This window comes from Gopherus evgoodei, chromosome 4 (assembly GCF_007399415.2).
Source record: "Gopherus evgoodei ecotype Sinaloan lineage chromosome 4, rGopEvg1_v1.p, whole genome shotgun sequence".
NCBI lineage: Eukaryota > Metazoa > Chordata > Testudines > Testudinidae > Gopherus > Gopherus evgoodei.
The window spans coordinates 10,685,051-10,707,285 of record NC_044325.1 but is presented as its reverse complement, the minus strand read 5'-3'; the positions used below and the strand labels follow the sequence as shown (position 1 = coordinate 10,707,285).

Sequence of the window (22,235 nt, the reverse complement as noted above, 5' to 3'; positions counted from 1 at the left end):
AGCTATCTGGTCACACGGTGCTGGCCCTTCTCATTTCCAGCTGCTACATCACATTAAAGGAAGCTAAAAATACATTAAATACTTTCCTAATATTCCTTTTCCACATAAGCAATTGCTACAGTTGCTGCAGAGAAGTTATGCGACTGCAAATGGGAGGAGAGGTGAATACGCTATGGAGAATAGCAGGGCAAGTGGTCTAGTGCTAGGAAGATGGACCATTAGATGTGGTCCATGCTAAGGAGGAGTTTGAGAGCTCCCTACTTTAGGCTACCCAGATAGTAAAACAAAGACGAGCTGAAAACAAACAAAGACAAAATGCTAGAAAATCTATAATAGGGAAAGCAGCAAAGAATCCTGTGGCACCTTATAGACTAACAGATGTCTATATAGACTATAGACTAGTCTAATAGACTACGTCTGTTAGTCTATAAGGTGCCACAGGATTCTTTGCTGCTTTTACAGATCCAGACTAACACGGCTACCCCTCTGATACTACAGTAGGGAACACTCCTGAACGGACATGAGCACAGATCAGATCATTTACTAAAGTAGGTCATTTCAGACTTTAACTTCCATGGTGGTTCTATGATTAAGAAGTTTCATATGTGTTAATTACCAGAATAAGCCCTGATATCCCTTTGATTGTTAAACATATTGGCCCAAATTCATTCACTGAAATCAATGGAGTTATGCTAGGGATGAATTTAGCTCATAGGCACTGTCAGAAAGATACCATATGGGCATCAGCAAAAATGTTAACAATCTCATAGTTGCCTGATGTAGTAGTTATACATGTACAGAATATATGTACTATACATTCACTGATGCTCCAGGAATGTCCATGTAGACATAGAAATATACAGACAACAGGATTCAACAGTCTGAGGCTAGCATCACACAAGCAAGCTTGTTGATGTGGCTCTGTCAATGCACCCGAGCCATTTACCCTACAACAATCCTGCTATTCCACTCCTGAAACTATGTGTCAGGCTGAGTGGTGTTTTCACGGTGTGTACAAATATCCACCAGGACTAGAGTAAGATCAGCAAATTCATTTTCACTTTTGAAGCCAGGTATGGGGAGATGAAAAACTTGGTTCTGTGCTGCTGGGAACTCATCTTTCCACTAAGTTCTCCGGGGCAATGATAGTTAGGGCCCAGGCCAGTATCCCTGACACATGGGTGTATTTCTTACTCCCATGAGACGCCTTACTGATTTTACATGAGGAAAGCCTGGAGGAGCAGCCCTTTAACTTACTATGTTCAGCTTGAACCTCGGTTGTTGGGATGTTTCAGCCAGACAACAGCAAGTCCAGGGATGATAAAGACAAAGGGTAAGTCATTGAGGCCAGAGTGAGAAAAAAAGCCATGAGGACTCTTCATGAAATTATGTCCCAGATAGCCTCATAAACAACAAATACTTAACCATCCCAGTGAACGCACAGATGTAGGCCTCAGCTGGTGCTGAACTAGCCAATGGAGGGAGCTCATTGTTCTTCATCAAGAAAAAAGGTATTATGAAGAAAAAAATAACTATTTTGTTACATATTGTATTAAAGGGCAGAACCTTCAGTTTGTCCCTCCCTTCATACAGACATCCACAACCACAAAGTAATCTGGTTCTGTTGAACTACAATGTGTGCAGAAGAACAAGGATTTTCCTACTTTTTGCTATATTTCCCTCCATAATTAGCAAACTTAGCAGTGCTCATGTTATTGTAAGGTGGTCTGTGGTCTGTGTAACACCAGAAGGAATGGATTTCCAGTGCTTGTTAATGGCAAGCTACAATCAGCTTCCCCATTAAGTGTGCTTCAGGAGAGAGAGAATACCAGTAGCAGGATTTTTTCTTTTCTAAAGTGGATACAGATACTATGATTTCCACTCCAAAAGCAGAGATTTTCAGGAAACCTGGAGGGTTTAATACCAAACCAAAATATATGGATACTTTGAATTTTCTTGCCATGCATCTGATGGGAAGTTTTATCGGTCTGTTTCTAGGCCAGAGTGTGGCACCCTTTTGCTTCAGATACCATGAAAACGGGACAGTTACTTAGAAATAATACTCTAAGCTTGGCACTAGAATGCTTGGATGTGACGTTTGCCAGTAGAGAGCACCTCAGGGCATCTGGCTTACTCACAAAAGAGAAAAGACATGCTCGTAAAATTTTCTAACGCACCCAAATCACAAACTTTGAAACAGGAGTAGGGCAAAGTGGACTGGGGAACAATTGGTTCATGGCATCAGTGTCTGGACAGACACTGAAGGAGTGGCATGTTAGTGTGATGCAGATTTACACCCCAGCTTGCTGCAGATTAAGTGTCCATGCAGCAACCCCCCATTTGCTTTCAACATTTTGCCTGTTCTCTCTCCACGGGCTCCGAGCACATCACGGGAGAGATAATCCTCTGCACTAATTTCACAAGCTGTGGCCCAGCAGACAGGGTCCCTATGAGCAGTGGATGTGACAGTGAAAAGTGTTGCTAATATCTGGAGAGGAGGGAGAGCACACAAACCTGAGCAACAGACGGAGAGCCTGAGAATTCAGCCCAAGTGATTAGTGCACTTACCGCTGTGAGCTGCAGCAAGGTGCAGGGCCGAGCCAGAGGCGCTGAAGAACATCGCAGTTGCCAAGAGGCTAGAGTGATTGGCTGGAAAAAGCTCACTGTCAGAAATGAATGTTCTAAACGCGACAGGCCCGGCATCTAGGGGGTGATCCAAAGGTCACAACTCGCTTGGAACAGCAGCAATTGTGAGCCTGAGAGCTAGATGCGCTGAAGATCTCTCTGAAGGGTCCTAGTTACTCCCAAAGCACAGGTACAAAACAGCATAGATTGTGAATCAGACAGAAAGATGGTGAGAGAGCAGCTTTCCTTTAGACTCCACAGAAATAACTTGGACTCCAGGATCATTCTGAGGGACAGATGACTAGGAAAAACTCCCCACTGGATTTAAGACAGACAGCTTGATACCAGGCAGTGACGAACAGCGAGAATACCCACTTTCTAAGTGAAAGCAGAACTAGGCCAACCTTGCTAGTCTCCCAACCAACATCATCTTTTTGAGGACAGAAACATTTCCAGCCAGTGACAAACAAGCAGCCTCACTCAGAGGCCTCTGTCATCCCCAAGAGAGCTGGTCTCCAACAGCAGCACGAGGCCTGCAGCAATCTGTTGGGCACAGGAGCCAGTGTGGGTGTCTTTGCCTTGCTGGACCAGCAGCCTAAGGAGAAAGCCCACTTTTACCCACAAAGTCCGGTTGATATTTCCTCAACACTTCCTTGGGCAGGCGACTACTGTGCACCAGGGCCATCCTGTTTCTAGCCTCAGTTAGGTGTGGAGGGCTCCTTCCAAACTATAAGGTGCTTAGCTTGATCCTTCTCACTCAAGGCAAATGGAAGCTCAAGAACAAGTGTGGTCCAGTTGCGTTCTGGGCAGCGGCTGTGGAATCGCTCAGGGTGATACATTCTTCTGCTTCAGGTGATCTGCACAGGAAAGAGGCACTGGAACACAGAAAGCAAGAGCACCAGTGCCACAAGTGTCCTTCCCTGGAGAGGCGGAAGGAAGGACGTCACAGCACATGCAGAGAGCAATCTAGAAATGGCACCAAACACTTTACCTTGGGTGGGCTGCTGCCCTCCGACCCTTAGAGGAGGACAAATCATTTATCAGTTTCCAATGAATATAATGAGGAAGTGGAATGATCAAACATGGGATGTCAGGCCTGGTGAACTGGCTACCACTGGCCCAATAGAAGAAAGACATCCATTCTGGCTCCTATGTCGAACAGCTTTCATTGTCTGGTGTGCAAAGTGCTACAAAGCTATCTTAGACTGAACAGCATTCACCTTAAAACCATACACGACTCTGCCACGCCCAGAAGGCATAGCAATAGACCAGCTCAGAGAGGATTAAAGGCATAATTGAACAGCCATTTTTACAGAAAGCTTCCATAAGTCTCCACGACGTCCTTGAGACAATGCACCTAAGCAATGCTACAGATGTCGTTTGCCTTGCTGCTTTAAGGCGCACTAGAAGAACCAGATGTATATGAATTCCCTCTCCACTTTTCCTCACATCAGAACTCTACTGTCCTATATGCCCCTGCACTAATTTAATTTCAGATTTTTACAGGAACTTTGTAGAATCTAAGAACCTGAACTGTATTGAAAAATAATGTGCGGTTTCTAGATCCCTCATTTAAAACTAATTCACAAAAATGATAAAAACCTTCATAGTTTTCAGTGGAATATAATATACACAAATACATGGCACACAGGAAATATTCCTTTGGCATTTTTATAGTCCATACAAACTTTTTAGTAACAGCTCCAGTGAAATGCAGACACATTTCATCAAAGCCTAAAAAAATTATCTGAATGTCAGTAGAGCATTGCCTAACATGGATAAAGGATTTAGAAGAGAAAAAAGTAATACTAAAAATAAGATACGAAGGGTATGGGAGGTATTGATATACAGCACATGGTTTAAACTGTTAATCATTGAACAGATTCCAGTATAAAAATAAAGAGACTGAAGTTGCACATAATTCAGGAGCTGGTCTATTTATAAACCCTTCTGTGTAAAGGGCAGGCAAATGTTGGAGACTAGGGAGGGATCACCGATATATTGATGTAAAATAAGTAGACATTTTAGTGTTGTAAACAAAATAAAAGTGAGTTGTAGAAGAGACTCTGTACTACAATCATGTGATCAGCATTTACTGCTCCCCTGCATGCGACTATCCTCTCAATTTAGCTAGTAACTGACTCCATTTGACCTGTAATAACACCACTCCCAAATTAGAGTCCTCAATTTGACTTGGCCACAGTCCCTCCCTCAGAGCAAAATACAGCATTCGTTTTTGTTGTTGGTTTTTTGTTTTTTTTCTTTTTTGCACATTCATAATACTCTCCTTGTCAGCTGCCAATTCAAAGCCCTGCTGGAGTCAGATTTAGCTTTTCCTATACATTTTTTTTTCTGGGTAGTGAAAGAGCACAGTGGAAAACCACCAAGAGATGAAAACAAAAACAAAATCGGACAAAAATTACAAGTAAGTGACATTCAGCTGGAAAAGCTCAATGACTCACACGCAAATAAAATCTGCCTAAATTCACTGCTGTATGACACAAACCACTGGCTACAACATACAAAGGGCAGAATGAAATCATCCACAATTAAATTCATCTTGGAAGACTGGAAAAGCAACGACAACCACTAGACTCCCCCAGTTAACAGGAAACACAACAGAGGGAAGTTAATTGTAGTGAGAACATCCCCAGCCCTCCCACAGCTCTCTCCAACCCATTCCTCATGCTATCACTCATCATTCTTAATAATCTGCATGATTCGCTCTGTCACATACCAATCTTTGAAGCTGTTCGAAAGGACAGGGACCCAGAGGGAACATTGGGCTGCCAGATCTCAATGGACTTTCCTAGGAAATATTTCACAAATAAAAAAAACCCCTATGTATATGTAAAAAGGGAGTGGGTAGGAGGAGACAGTCCAGCTTAACCTCAAACCCACAGTGCAAAATCCTGGTCCCGTTCAAGTCAACGGCAAAACTCCCTTTGCCATCAGGGGAGCCACTGACTTTGCATTATGGATTCTTTTGTAATACTACCGAGCAATCCCATAATACTTCACAGTCTCAAACACTGGGCCAAATCCTACTCATCTCTGACTTCAGTGGGACCATGTAAATGAGCAAAGAAAGCTGGATTTCACCTAGTAATTGAACCCTTACCTATTCCACAGAGGTGTATTCAATTGAAGCTATGTAAAATTCTTCTCCTTCTACAGATAGACCAAGGGCCAAATCCTGCTCGTCTTGCACGTAGTTAGTCCCACTGGCTTCAGTGCAACCACTCGTGAGAGTAACAAGCAGAATTTGAGGAACAGAGAAGTTGAATGAATTAGCCAAGACCGCAAAGCAAGTCAATAAAGCAAGGACATGTTTATACTATACATGTACAATGATGGGGTCTAATTTAGCTGTTACCACTCAAGAAAGATCTTGGGGTCATTGTGGACAGTTCTCTGAAATCATCCACTCAATGTGCAGCAGCAGTCAAAAAGTGAACAGAATGTTGGGAATAATTAAGAAAGGGATAGCTAAGAAGACAGAAACTATCATATTCCCTCTATATAAATCCAGGTACGCCTACATCTTGAATACTGCATGCAGATATGGTTGCCACATCTCAAAGATATATTGGAACTGGAAAGGTACAGAAAAGGGCAACAAAAATGATTAGGGGTATGGAACGGCTTCTGTATGAGGAGAGATTAATAAGATTGGGACTTTTTGGCTTGGAAAAAAGACAACTAAGGAGGGGGATATGATAGAGGTCTATAAAATCATGAGTGGTGTGAAGAAAGCAAATAAGGAAGTGTTATTTACTCCTTCTCATAACACAAGAACTAGAGGTCACCAAATGAAATTAAGAGGCAGCAGGCTTAAAACAAACAAGAGGAAGTATTTCTTCACACAACACACAGTCAACCTGTGGAGCTCTTTGCCAGAGGATGTTGTGAAGGCCAAGATTATAACAGGATTCAAAAAAGAACTAGATAAGAGGTGTCCCTAGCCTCTGGCTGCCAGAAGCTGGGAATGGGCGACAGGGGATGGATCATTTGATCATTACCTGTTCTGTCCATTCCCTCTGGGGCACCTGGCAATGGCCACTGTCGGAAGACAGGATACTGGGCTAGATGGACTTTTGGTCTGACCCAGAATGACCGTTCTTATGTACTACAAGTGAAGGTATGGCTGTACAATGGGTAGATTTACCCATCTTAGCTTTAACATAGCTATCTTGGGTAACAATAGCAGTGCAGATGGGCTTCAGCACAGGGCTAGCCACCAGAGTACAAGCCTGCCAGGCCAGGGCCCGTGGATATGAATTCTGGTTTGTTAGCCCACACTGAACCCTGTGCCACCACATCTACACTATTGTTACCTGCGCTAACCAGATTAAAACCAGCTTGGGAATGGCTACCTATGCGACAATCACACCTTCACTTGTGGTGCAGACCTACCTTAGGTGTGTGGCAGAACTGGAATTAGAACCAAGCGGTTCCAATATCCACTACTAGGCCATGCTGCCTTTAGAAAGCCAATCTAAATAGTCTTGTATGGAAAAGATCAGGGAGGTCCTCACTATTTTTCATAGTGTGATTCCAGGTCTGTTTACCAACCTGCAAACCAGTTCTCCTCAGATGTATCCCCCAATTTTTTCAGTAGTCCTTGGGAATGGTGCAAATGAGATGCTGATATTTAGGGGCATTCCTGGTTTCTAAGAAAGCCAGGTTGCAGCAACAGGGCAAACCCACTTAAGTGGGGAATCCAGAAACAGGAAATGAGCCCCACAAGGAACCTCAAGTGACCGGCTTTAGAGGTTATGATTTAGGAGATTGTCTTTTTTCAGCAGTTTCTAGCTCATTCGAGGTTCCCTGCTTCCACATAGACTTTTAGTGGATGAAATGACATTCAGAATATACCAGTGAGTGCTCATCCGGGCATGGGGGAATGGCTCCCAAGGCACACACAACTGTCTGCAGTCAGCAACACACTGAGAAGAGTCTTACACATACGTATCTTAGACTGGGATTTTAACGCCGCTGCCAAAGTCAGGTGCCCAACTGCAGCTGGAATTCAGTGAGAGCTGGGTGCTTAAATCCCATAGGTCTTTGAAAATCCTTGGTGTCTTCAACCACTGAAGCTAATCCAACCACATCAGATTAACTCCATCCAGGTAGCCAGCTAATCTGAATCATGTTTGACTAATACCACATTAGCAATTACCTCACCCCATTTCTCCTTGAGTTACTATTATACAACAATATACATCAGGCAATCAGAGTCAGAATCAAACAGAGTTTAGAACTTTTTCCCAATGGGTCATTGGCTTTTCAGTACTACCGAATGCAGTGGGCAGTTTTGGAAGGCCTCATCTGCACTTCGAAGGTTGCATGGAGTTTTGAGCTGCTGGTAGTCCTCTCCTATTCTGCAGGTTGCTACATTTAATGGCTCTATGTAGGTACAAATATATGCAAATATGGCTGCATTATCAGTCTCTAGCTTCCGGGTGTGAATCAGCATCCAAACGACCCTGTTTAAGCTTCAATTAATTTCTCTAAATATTTGTGAGGATCTCTGATTTCTCAATCTTCAAGGATGGAAAACCATTATTAAAACCACAATCTCTTTCCTTAAGGATTCAGCTTAAATTTTCTACCCCACTGCCTGCAAACTGCTCCTCAGCAGATCCCTTACCAGTTTTCTAGTGTCTCATCCTTGATCATGAGGCAGAATACTCTGTACTCCCTCAGGCTACCAAAGCTGAGGCAGAAAGCAAGGCGGAGGTAGGTAAATTAACAGAGGACAATCACGGTGACTACATAATTATCTTGGGAAGTTCATGGCCCAGGAGTAGCTTTATTTGGGTTTTATATCAGCCATATCTGGGCAGTTACTAGATCGTTTGTTAAAAGTAACACTCCCCATTTAAACTTCCAGTGCGTGGATTCACTCCAGGGTCTACTTCACTGTTATTATTGATTTATAGTGTGGTAGTGTCGAGAGGCCCCCAACCAAGATCAGGGCCCCACTGTGCTTGGTGCTGTACAAACTCACAGTAAGAAACAGGCCCTGCCCCAAAGAGCTTGCAGTCTATAAGGACAAGAGGTGGGAAGGGAAACAGAGGAAGAGAGAGATGACGTGACATGTCCATGGTCACACATCAGATCAGTGGCAGAGCTGGGGAAAGGTCTCTGGTTATCTCAATCCCAGCCCAGTTCCCTGCCCACCAGACTGCACTGCCTCTGAGAGGAAGCAAACACAGGCTATGGTGTAGGGTCCCTGGCAGTAGAAAATCCAGCTGGAGGTGGGCTGTGGCAGCACAACATTCTCCTCCCTTCTACCAAGGACCCCACAGGAAGCTGATGTGGCCCAGAAAGGGATGGGATTGGGCTGGTCTCTTCAGGGCTCCTCCCCTGTGCCTGCCTTGCCTTGGGATGGACCCCCCAGGCATGGCATTCCTCACTGATACAGGCAGGTGCAATATGCACTTTCCTGGGTCAGCAGGGCTGACTTAGGTCCCAGGTGCCCAAATGGTGGTTCTTAGATGTGTGCAAGTAAAGCCCCACAAGCCTCCAGTTAGTGCAACTGGCACGTGGAAGGTGAGGTTAGCCCTGGTGTAGGTCTTTGTTTAATCCACTACAGCATCCAGGAAAACCAGACTAACTGGGCATCCTCATGGAGAAGCAACACTGCGCTCAATCTCTGACGGGGTGCTAATTCCTATCACCCTACCTGGCCCTCATCGCATGTAAGCTTAGGCCAGTGTATATGTATTTCCCACTTACCTCTACTATCCCCCTCTCCTGTCACCTCCCCCTTATTAAAGGAACCCCAGCCATAGCTCTTGTCCTGTTCTCCAATCATGGATCATTTACCGGCTCTCTAGAGTATGTTCCACAATAAGGACATTTAGCGCTGACCCAGCATCTTCACAGCGCTTTGCAAACATTCATTAACTTTTCCCCGTAACACCACGGCAAAGCAGGTCTTGTAACTTGTTCAAAGTCCCACAGGAAGTCAGAGACAAGACTGGAACTCAGGACACCTGGGCACTAATGTCATGCTCTGTCCATTAGACTGCACTGCACTTCTCAAGACAGGGGTCCATCTGTGATGGGCATAGCACAAAAGGTTCAGTTAATTATTCAACCCCTTTTGCTGAAATTTCAAGTGGTGTCTGGATCGGGCGGAAAAGAAAGACTGCAAAAAATAGCCCTTCCTATGCTTGTTTTACTTCTTGCCCAAACCAGGGAGGGCAAAAATTAAAGAGCTCACCAAACTTTTTAAAACACTGGTAAAGGTTGTGGTTCAGTCTGAGGTTTGGCCTGGTTCTTAATTCATCTGAACCCATCTGTCTATCCCTGCAAACCACAGGGTCATGGAGTCTATTGCTACACAACATTGCCACAGTGCTATAATCTATTTATTCTGTGTGTGTCTTTCTCCAGCGCACACGCACCCCTGACGTATACTGAACACAGGAGAACCCTGACATGCAGAAACTGACCTCTACAGCCTGATTCTGCACATGCTAAACAGTGCGAGCTACCACTACAGCACAGATATTTCACTGCCAGGCTATCTGGCACCTATACACCTCAGTGAAAATGTCCCTGCCAATTAGCAAACATTTCTGTAGAATAGCGACTGAGCTGTAAACTCAAACCTCAGACCATCGGCCCGGCCGTGACAATTTTGCCAACTCTCATGATTTTATTGCAAATCTTGCAATATTTGGTGTTTTTCTTAAAGTCCCAGCTCCCAGAGTCAGGTGATTACAGGAGACTCTCAGCTTAAATTTTTTTTTAAAAGTAAGTTTCTTGCCCTCATGGTTGAAAAGAAAAGCTTGAAAATGTGCACCTAAAGGCTCAAAACCCGGAAGGCATATAAAATTAACTAAAATGTATTCTTTAGAAATCTAATGATTTTAAAGATTTTGGAGGGGTCTGATTCCTGATTTTTGAATATTTGGGGTTGAATATAGTATTCTAGTAAGGACGGATTAGCAGTGATAAGGTGAGTCTATAGCATCAGTTTGCTTTTTCTACCAAGGTGCACACAGTCCCATCCACATACCATTAGCTCAATATTCTCATTTGGCTAATGAAATGGAAGACTTAAGATGGGCCTTAAAAACCTCTAAGGATGGAGATTCCACCACCTCCCTAGGTAACCCATTCCAGTGCTTCACCACCCTCCTAGTAAAATAGTTTTTCCTAATATCCAACCTAGCCCTCCCCCACTGCAACTTGAGACCATTGCTCCTTGTTCTGTCATCTGCCACCACTAGGAACAGCCTAGATCCATCCTCTTTGGAGTCCCTTCAGGTAACTAAAGGCTGCTATCAAATCCCCCCTCACTCTTCTCTTCTGCAGACCAAATCAGCCCAGTTCCCTCAGCTTCTCCTCATAAGTCATGTGCTCCAGCCCCCTAACAATTTTTGCTGCCCTTTGCTGGACTCTTTCCAATTTGTCCACATCCCTTCTGTAGTGAGGGGACCAAAACTGGACACAGTACTCCAGATGTGGCCTCACCAGTGCCGAATAGAGGGGAATAATCACTTCCCTCGATCTGCTGGCAATGCTCCTATTAATGCAGCCCAATATGCTGTTGGCCTTCTTGGCAACGAGGGCACACTGCTGACTCATATCCAGCTTCTCGTCCACTGTAATCCCCAGGTCCTTTTCTGCAGAACTGCTGCTTAGACAGTCGGTCCCCAGCCTATAGCAGTGCATGGGCTTCTTCTGTCCTAAGTGAAGGACTCTGCACTTGTCCTTGTTGAACCTCATCAGATTTCTTTTGGCCCAATCCTCCAATTTGTCTAGATCAGTTTGGACCCTATCCCTACCCTCCAGCGTATTTACCTCTCTCCCGAGCTTAGTGTCATCTGCGAACTTGCTGTTCCATGGTGAACCAGGACCAGGGATGAAAGTAACTTCAAGGACTTACCGGTACACCGGAGTCCTGGACAGGGGACGGGGCCTCAACCAGAAGGGGCGGGACCTTTAAATCGCGGCCCAAGCCCCCGTGCAACTACACAGTGGGGCACATTCCCCTGTGCAGCTACGCAGTGGGGCAGAAGACTGTGTTAATACACAAAGATTTCACAGGAATCTTCCAGAGAGATTCAAGGAAATTTTCCTGGAGGTAATCGACAATCCTCTGCTGAAGATTCCTTGGCAGAGCTGCTGTGTTCCTTCCCTCATTGTAGGAAACTTTCCTGCGCCAATCGGCAATCACTTGTGCAGGGACCAAAGCACCACACAGGTGAGCAGCCAAGGAACATGATCTGAACCTGCATGCATGCAGGAGATGCACCCTTACATCCTTGCTTACCCTCAGAAGTGAGATATTGGTGTTAATGAGCGTTGCCTGTGAAAAATGGTGGCAGAATTTACAATTTTGTCCCTAATTTCTTGCGGTGATCCCCTTAGAAAACTATCAAGGCCTCTTTCCCCATCTTGTGTGCTGGTCCCCGCCCCCATGGTCCAAACTCACCATAGTTGGGGCATTCGCCAAGCTGCGTGTTGCCAAGGCACAGTGAGAAAGAGGTGTATTTTACTATAATGATGCGATGCTGTGAGGGCACTAACAATCATGCTTCTGTTTATTGTTTCTTGTGCTTCTCTGGATGTGGCCTTCAGAGGAACCCCCTACACACCGGCGGAGCATCTCTGCCAGATAAGGAAGCAACCGATAAGGAGCAAGGAAGACATGTTTTGAGAGGTGCTCCAATCCTCTGATGCTTCAAAACTAGAACACAGGGCATGTGTTAATGAAAATGATAAAATACACACACTGGAGAGGAAGGAGAGCCAGGAGCACATTTTAGTGGGCCAGGGGCAGATCATAAAAGTGATGGGGAAGTAAATGGAGATGCTGAAGTCCCTAATCACGCTGCAGACAGAATTCATCTGTGCTCTCCCCCTCTACAGCCGATACAGAACTGCTTCCATGTTTTCCCCAAATTACTCCCACACATTCCTTACATCTTCCTGGTCCATTGCAGTACCCTGTTCGCTCCACCCCAGCTTCAGCTGGAGTTACACACAGCTATGAGGGCCTACATCAGGAGACTGCCCTTCCCTGTAATCTTCCTTTCCACCAAGCTTCTTCTGTGTGTTGTTACTTGGTATTTAATAAAAACATACTCTCTGAAAGATAATCAATCTTTATGTGTCTCCCACACATGGTGATTGCTGCTGGAATTAACACACAGTGGCAATTGGAACATTTGCAGACCACAAATCATGGTCAGGACACAATCAACAAAATTGTCATGGAAGGAGGCAAGTTAACAAAGCATGGAGAGTGTTTTATAGAAAGACACATTACTGATGCTCATTGTCAAAACGGTGTCTCGAAGCCTCCTTGATTCGAATAGCCCCCCATTGTGCCCCTCTGTTAGCCCTTGTATCTGGCTGCTCAAAATCAGCTGCTAAGCGATCTGCCTCTGCACTCCACCTTGGGGGAAACTTTTCACCCATAGCCTCACAAATATTATATAGCGCAGCAGGCTACTATGACCATGGGAATATTTTCCTCATTCAGGTCTAACCTGTCATAAAGGCAATGCCAGCAAGCTTTCAATCGGTCAAACGCACATTCAGCGGTCATTCTACACCTGCTTGACCTATTGTTGAAGTGCTCCTTGCCGCTGTCCAGGTTTCCCATGTAAGGCTTCATGAGCCACAGGAGTAAGGGGTATGCTGAGTCTTCCTGGATCACTATGGGCATTTCAACATCTCCCATTGGAATCTTTTGGTCTGGAAAGAAAGTCCCTGCTTGGAGCTTTCTGTACAGGCCAGTGTTCCTGAAGATGCCTGCATCGTGCACCTTCCCGGACCACCCTGTGTTGATGTCAGTGAAACACCCACGGTGAACCACAAGTGTCTGAAATACTATAGAGAAGTACCCCTTCCTATTAATGTACTCTGCCGCAAGATGGTCTGGAGCCAAAATTGGGATATACATGCCATCTATCACCCTGCCGCAGTTAGGCAATCCCTTTGCCGCAAAGCCATCCATTATTTCACGCACATTTCCAAGAGTCACAGTCCTTCGCAGCAAGATGCGATTAATGCTCCTGCACACTTGCATTAATGCAACCCCAGCGGTGGACTTCCTGACTCCAAATGGATTCACAATTGACCAGGAGCGGTCTGGAGTTACCAGTTTCTACATAGTGATCACCACACATGTCTTCGCCAACAGGGCTGAGATGAGCTTTGCACACGGTTCCAGAAACGTGGCTTTCCTCATCCAAAAGTGCTGCAGCTACTGCTCATCCTCCCAGAACTGCACAGCAATGCGATCCCGCCACTCAGTGCTTGTTTCCCAAGCCCAAAAGCAACTGTGTGCAGCTGCTCCATGAATGCCAAAAGTAATCTGGTGTTATTTCTTTCCATGGCACACAGCAGGTCAGGCAACGCTGAGTACTGTTCTGTGGGGAGCTCATGATATACTGCATGACCATCTGCAATGTGTTTCTAACAGTGACCACAACAGTAGAGAGAAGTTTAGGATCCATCTTTTCAGGCAGAGACGGTGGGTGCACAGTAAACAGCGGCCATTGAGAAATGGCTTGAAACATAATCCGAAGCTCATGGAATGATGGGGCAGAAAAAACTGCATTGTGGGATATTGAGCCTGCACCCATGAGGCACTTTGATTCACTCCTCCTTCCCATACCTCTTAGCTGCAAAAGGTGGCGAGTTGCACAGTGGGATAACTACCCACAGTGCACTGCTCTCACTGTTGACGCTAGAGCACCAACCGTGGACATGCTCCACTGATAGAAGGAGCGATGTGTGAACATGCAAAAGCAATATAATTATAGCGGGTTTTGATTGTTGGCGTAACTTGCGTCGATGAACTTCTAGTGTAGACAAGGTCTTAGAGTAAAGTGCACGTTTCATGTCACTGCTGCTCTTATAGGCTACTCAGAAGGGACCAGACTAGCAAGGTGTTCTGTACCCTGAGGGCTATGGTTAAAATAACATCGTGACACAGGGCTGCTTCCAAATTCCTAGAGCCTGCCAACTGGAACCCAGGAACTAAAGCTGGCTGTGCAACATGAAACTACAGACAGCTACGAGGTCTGTTCATCATCATCTAAAAACCTCTGTAATAGTAACGGAACAAATGCTAAAGACAAAATGTCCTTTAACTGATCTGATCTAAGATTCAACAGGATTTCCTCTCTGGATAAGAAGCTAAATATTTTGCTGTATTTGTAAAGCGTGATTAAATCAATACTGTGGTAGTCCAGCACACAACTCAGAGAAATGGACAATCCACCACACAAGACTCTACATTTTGTACCCAGAAGTGCAGCAGCCTATACAACTTTCTTTTTACATCATCGTTTATTCACATATCCATCCTGCCAGTGCCATGTATGAATACATTTCCCATTACAAAATACTCTACAAAGCCAGTAATGAGTCATCGTAATGTGCAACGTGGAGAGAGTACTAATTTTCCCCATTTTTATCCTACACAAAAATGACAACTCCCGGGGGGGGAATAGCTGAGTTAGCTATTACAAGGAACAGGCTTTATTAAAATATGACATCTGTGTGTGGTAGGGAAGGAGGACTTAATAGATGCATTTGTAAAAGAAATGTTTTATTTTTTTTCCTTAGGACAGCAAAAATATTGATTGAATACTTTAATACAGTTTTAGAGCAAAGAGCAGGCTAAAACTAGTTAACAGTTTGTAGCAGAGCAACTTGTTAAAGCCACTTAACTTGTTTTATCTCTTCCACCTGTTTCATTTTCTACTTTTGGGCCCCTGATCCTAAAGCACAGCAGATGCCTGCGTCCACACAGAGACAGCTGCAGGATTGGCCGCAGACTGTAAGCTCTTTGAGGCAGCGACTGTCTTTTTATGGGCATGTCTACACTGCAGCTGGGACCATGTGTGCCAGCCCACGTAGACAGACTGCGCCCGAGCTAGCACACTAAAAATAGCAATGTGGTCACTGCGGCCTGGACAGTGGCTTGGGTTAGTCACCCAAGCTTGGACCAGAGGTCAGGTGGGCTTGGACTCAGGTGGGCCACTTGGGTGTGAAACCACTGCTGCTATTGCAATATCTACACCGCAATTTTTAGCATGCTAGTTTGAGTGGTGCTAGCGTGAATCTGCATATCCAGGCTGGAGGGCTTGCTCCCAGCTGCAATGTAGACACACCTTACTTGTACAGCACTTGGCTAATTGGGAATCTGATCCTTGATTGTCGCTGCTAGGTGTTACCGTAGCGATAATTCTAAAGGCAAATATATGAGGTTAAAACTCATCTTTCACTGCTCATTCAACTGCGTTTTAGCAGTGCATGTGGGTTGGAGCATGAGAGGCCGGGTCAGTTTCACATCAGTTTACAGACAGTTTCACTTTCTAGTTCTCATACCTAGCTGGATGCTTCAATGCTTGAGTTGCAAATCAAAGAGGAATGTGGTTCCTTTAGAACTAAAAAGTTTGTAATTGACTTTTTTTTAAACGTTATGTATCATGGAACTATTTATTGATGCTGAGCTGTGAGTCAAGTTTTGGGGCTAAACGGACCTGGCAGTGTCCTTTTAAAAGTAATAATAACTGTTTCGTTAGGAACATTTCCTAATGATTTTATAAAATTTGGAACATTAAATTACATGAGGTCAATGGGAAGATCTGATTAAAAAGCACAAAGGAAGATACTATCCCAACATAATTAAATGCTCCTGATGTTTTGCTGTTTGTTTTTGCACTGAAAATGTGTGTTCATTTCCTCTTGCACTCATGCCATCATCACAACTTCCCTAGAATAAAACACACACCATTCAGGTGTAAATCCAGAATTAAGACAGAACACAAACACACAAACTTGACTTAAACCCATCCAGCCTGAATTTGCCCTCATTCATATTGGTGTAAATCAGGAGTAACTCCACCAGCAGTAGATGGAGTAATACTGGTGTGAACCCTGTGTGGGAAGAGTCAGGCCCATCACATCTAACACAGTTAATCCAGCTAATAAACCGTTTGATTTTCAGGGTAGAGGGGAAAGAAGGAATCAAAACAGAGCTGATCTAGTCTACATGTTGCACTTGTTCAAAAGCTAAAGATAATTTTTCATTCAAAATGTTTTTACAATTAAAAATGGCTTTTTCACAAAAAATGAAGATTTCCATGGGAAATGTCTGCTTATGACTACAATTGCCATCTAAAACCCCCAAAAACGTTTTGGTTTTTGACTAGCGAAACCTGAGCATTTTCATAAATTTGTTGGTGCATCGCACCTGAAAGCTGAAAAGTTTCAGCCAGTTGGGTGACTCTTTTCAGTCAGATTCATTTTTTTTCCTCCAAACTGACTGAAACTTTCCAGTTTTCAGGCACCGAAAAATGTAAAAGATATTGAAAATTTTGTGGATTGGCATGTTCCATTTTTGGATAAAATCCCCCTCCCCCCAATGGTAGAAAATTTTCAACAAAAAAGTATTTTTCATTTTTATTGATTTTTTTGGTGGGGAAAACGTATTTCCCTGAACAGGTCTTGTCATTAGTTTCCCATAGGCAATGGGAACTGTCAGAAGACAGGACACTGGGCTAGATGGACCACTGGTCTGACTCAATATGGCCATTTTTATGCACTGTCCATCTCCTCAACCCTGGACCAGCCTCTCCTGCCATCCTCAGAAAAGGACGTGATGATTTTTTTGTATTACACGCTCCTCCAAAGGAAGGACTGTACTCACTGCCCTGGGGCCTTTACACTAAACACAATTAAGAGTATTTCTCCTTTCGGTTCTAGCCATCCTGGGCACACTGGCATAGGTAAGCCTTCAACAAACAGGTGTTTGATCCTGCCACCTTTACTCATATCAGTATTCCCATTAAGAGGGTTACTCACATGAATAAGGCTTACAAGGATTGGGCCCCAGTTTGTGCTACTTTTATAACCAGCACTTCATATCGGAGCACAGTGAAAGAGCAGAACATTTGACATGAAAAGCAACTAAGAGCAAGTGCCCTCACAGCCAACTTTCTCCTCCTCCTTGCTCCTTTGGGGACATCATAATCCCGTGTTTACAACTGCCTAGTCTTGGCCTGGTGGTTTCATAATGTTACAACCAGAGCATAATAGGTTTAACTGGAAAGATCAAGTAGAATAGGGAAAGTACGCTAGAAAGGAGCAAAGAATAAAGCCATAAAAATATATACACATACATATAAGTAAACCTATATATACATAACTGTAAGGAAATATACACACAGTGTCATGATAGAAAATCAGTAAGTGCATCAGGAAAAACTATGAAAAACAAACAAACAAACAAGAAGGGTTTTTTTGCAAACCTGACATGCTGGAAATATTTGTACAAAGTGTGAAACCCCCTTGGTAATATATGGCGGGTCAGTTCCTCAGCTGGTGTCAAATGGTGAAGTTGCATTAACTTCAATGGAGCCATGCTGATTTACAGCAGCAGAGGAGTCAGACGTGGAAGACAGCAGGATGCTGAATGACTCTAGTCTCTGACCCAGTATTATGAAGTTTGGAGGTGGAGGGGGTTGTTTTGGGTTTGGTGGTTGTTTTTTTTTGGACAGGTGGAAAATAGTATTTTGGAGAAAGAAAGAAAGAAAGAAAGAAAGAAAGAAAGAAAGAAAGAAAGAAAGAAAGAAAACCAATCCCTGACTTGATAAAGTAACCAATCTAGAGCCAAACTTAGGTTTCAAACCTTGTAACTGCCGCATTTTACACGCACAGAAGAAAGTTATTTAAGGGTGAAACCTGATCTGCTTTCAGTCCAGGCAGCAGGAAGATCTGGAAGAAGTGTGTCGCTGTTCTTTCTCGGATGCAGCTGCCAAAGACCTATGTAAATCACAGAGGCAACATTACCTATGCCAGCACAGCTGCTCTCCTCCCCGACAGCCTCCTCTTCCTCCACTTAGCAGCAGCACACAGTGCCCATCTGAACACCTTGATGCAACAATGCACCCTTCATTGCGAGGCACCAGCTTTTATCGAATTTGACTTCTGTTTAAAGGCTTGACTCTCCACACTCTTAGGGTATGTCTACACTGACATTACACCAGCAGCTGGCCCATGTCAGCTGGTGTGGGCTCACGAGGCTCAGCTGTTTAACTGTAGTGTAGACACTTGGGCTTAGGGTGACGCACAGGAGCTGGGACCCTCCCTCCCTTTGTGGGGTCCCAGAGCCCAGACTCCAGCTCAAGCCTGAACATCTATGCGACAATTAAACAGCCCCGCAAACCCAGGTCAGCTGACACGGGCCAGCCACAAGTGTTCAATCATAGGGTAGACATACCCTTACATGAGTGCTCGCTCTATAGGACTTGTTCTGTTAGCACCTGAACCAAAGCCAAGAAAGTCAAGAACAAGACTCACATTGATTTTGGTGGGCTTTGGATCAGGCCCTTAATCAGTAAAGGTCTATAGGATCGGGCCCCACAGCATAAGCAAGGCTGCTACTAAGTACACTGAAAACCCAGCCAGCTCCAGGCATAAAGGACTGCATCTGAACTGCACAAAGGAGGACAGACGGCACGTAAGACAGCCTCTATTTTCTCCATGCATCACAGAGGGATTTGTACTGCCTGTACTATTTTCTAATTGTAGACGCACCTCTAACAAAGGGCCTTTTCTGTGTTTCGGTTAAGAGCTGGTAACAGTTCATGGCATGTTAAAAACATTAGACTTGTGGACTCTAAGAGGCATATTCTGCCCTGGGATGCGCATTCACATACACTTCCCACTGAAGTCTGTCTGAATTATGCACACCTGCATCCAGAGGCTTCCTAATTGTACATACATGAAGGATATACAAATAAGTGTTCTGTTTTCAGTGCTCTAATAAAAACCAACACAAGTACAGATTTAAGACAAAGGGCTTTTTTATGTAACCAAAAAAACCAGTCTTCAAATACATGTGCCTACCCATTGTCCTAAGAACAGCCATGCTGCATCAGACCACAGGTCCATCTAGCCCAGTATCCTATTGTCTGACAGTGGCCTGAAAATTCTTCCCACCTAAAGAATTTCCACAAGGAAACAGATTTTCCCTCTGATCTTCCTCCCACCCTGGTGTTACACAGAATCTTAAAGCATGCACACAAGGTTGCAGAAACTGTACACTTTAGTGTCACAGTTTCACTAGTGCAGCCCAGGTTCCAAGCACACACTGGGCTCTTAGCCAGATGTGGAGTTGAAGTCAGGCAGTTACACTAGTGTATTTCTCAGCTCTCCTATCAAACATCAGCACTTGTCACCACAGCAGCAATTCAGGCCAATTTCTGTGACAAACATACTCACGGTAAGTGGTAATATCTGCCTCTCTTCAGTTCCACACCAGCAGAATTCACAGCACCTGCTCGCTCCAAAAAGCACATCACTGGCTATAGAAAAGCACATGCCAGAGGATATGAATTGTAAGTGTGGCAACAGGATGTGGGAGGTTTGGGTTTCGAAACAGGGAAAAAATGTTAAAACACATTATTTTTTTCATGAGCATCATCAGCATGGATGCATGTCCTCTGGAATGGTGGCCAAAGAATGAAGGGGCATATGAATGTTTAGCATATCTGGCACATAAATACCTTGCAATGCCAGCTATAAAAGTCCCATGCAAATGCCTGTTCTCACTTGCTGGTGACATTGTAAATAAGAAGCGGGGAACATTATTTCCCACAAATGTAAACAAACTTGTTTGTCTTAGCGATTGGCTGAACAAGAAGGAAGACTTAGTGGACTTGTAGGCGCTAAAGTTTTGCATTGGTTTGGTTTTGACTGCAGCTATGAAACAAAAAAAAAATCTACATTTATCAGTTGCATTTTCATGATAAAGAGATTGCACTAAAGTACTTGTATGAGGTGAACTGAAAAATACTGTTTCTTTTGTTTATCATATTTACAGTGCAAATATTTGAAATAAAAATAATATAAAGTGAACAGTGCACACTGTTTTCTGTGTTGTAACTGAAATCAATATATTTGAAATTGTAGAAAAACATTCAAAAATATTGAATACATTTCAATTGGTATTCTATTGTTTAACAGCGCAATTAAAACTGCAATTAATCACAATTAATTTTTTGAGTTAATCGCATGAGTTAAGTGCGATTAATCGAGAGCCCTAAATGGAATGTTTGGTACACACTTACAGAGGATGATCAGGCTGCCTGAGGATGCAGTTGCTTCCAATCTCCATTCAGGTAATGCCCAAGTTAAGCTACTTCTCATTACGTAAATACACCTACTAGGTAAATATAATTTATGGGGTAGCATTGTTAAAAGAGATTAATGAAGCATTAATGCTTCTAAAGAGAAAACACCTTTCCAAACACTTCTTATGCAAATATTGCTTGTTCAAACTTTATGCATTACTCCAGCATAGCATTTCAGTGCTCTCAATAACTTTCCATTAACGCCTTCCAAGAACTGTGGGCCCCTGCCAGTGCCACCTGGGGCAGGGAGCAGGGCAGAGAGGCAGTCCTTTCTGCCTCTAGGAATGTGATGGCTTCTTTCCTCTAGGATTCCCAGCATCTACAGAGTTGTGAATTCCTGACTCTCCCAACCCCCACCATCCAGAGAAACCCTCTTATCTTGTGGGAAAATTATCAGGAAGCCTGCTGAATTGGTTATCCCAAGTGCCACCTCCCTGAAGGCTTTTCTGTAGGAAGGGATGATCCAGCCCTTTTCTGAGCATGGAGAGCAAGACTGAGGCCTCATAAAGGTCTCATTGTTACCTTGTGCTGCCTCTGTCTGGTTGTTGTATCCACCTCTTGTCTCTCCTCTTAGACTTACACTGTAAGTTAACATCTTTTTTTCTGTGTCTATACAGCACCAAACACAACGGGACCCTGATAAGTGCTGCCATCATACAAACAAACAATAAATAATAATAGAACAAGACTAACTTGGCTCTCTTTATTGACAGCATGTCAATCTGTGTAGCAAACAGATGGCGACCCAGAGGTCTTGTTCAACCCTTATCTGCTTCAGGCTCAGGCTAGAAAGCTGCAGCTTCTACATCTGGATGTGGAACTCCCTGCAGTCACCTTTAGAGTGAGTTAGAGCAATGCACTGAGAAAGGGACTGCATCTGAGGAGCTTTTGGAAATGTCACCTAGTGCAGAATGCAGTTGCCTGTGTGCTCAGCAATCCTTAACACAGGTGCTGCTCTGAGCTCTGCACTGGCTTCTAGGTCTTCTCCAGGAGCGGTTCAAGGTGAGCAACAAAGCCCTAAATGGTTGGAGCCCTGCCTGAAGCCCGACTCTCTCTTTAGATTCATAGATTCATAGACTCTAGGACTGGAAGGGACCTCGAGAGTCATCGAGTCCAGTCCCCTGCCCTCATGGCAGGACCAAATACCATCTAGACCATCCCTGATAGACATTTATCTAACCTACTCTTAAATATCTCCAGAGATGGAGATTCCACAACCTCCCTAGGCAATTTATTCCAGTGTTTAACTACCCTGACAGTTAGGAACTTTTTCCTAATGTCCAACCTAAATCTCCCTTGCTGCAGTTTAAGCCCATTGCTTCTTGTTCCATCATTAGAGGCTAAGGTGAACAAGTTTTTTTCCCTCCTCCTGATGACACCCTTTTAGATACCTAAAAACTGCTATCATGTCCCCTCTCAGTCTTCTCT

The 22,235-nt window shown here is 44.1% G+C and overlaps 1 protein-coding gene across 11 annotated transcripts in view; it reads right to left on the bottom strand.

Moving 5' to 3' along the window:
• Nucleotides 1–22,235, bottom strand: part of SAMD4A (sterile alpha motif domain containing 4A) — a 221,379-nt gene that overhangs the window by 98,151 nt on the left and 100,993 nt on the right. The window contains exon 1 of one of the 11 annotated variants that reach the window (XM_030562945.1): nucleotides 18,355–18,409. The exons of 8 other annotated variants lie outside the window; for them this stretch is intronic. The gene's annotated coding sequence lies outside the window, so the exon portion shown is untranslated. Of the gene's footprint in view, nucleotides 1–2,568; nucleotides 2,583–5,362; nucleotides 5,418–18,354; nucleotides 18,410–22,235 lie in introns of those variants that run through there. 2 more of the 11 variants (XM_030562946.1, XM_030562947.1) reach the window with 2 other exon arrangements.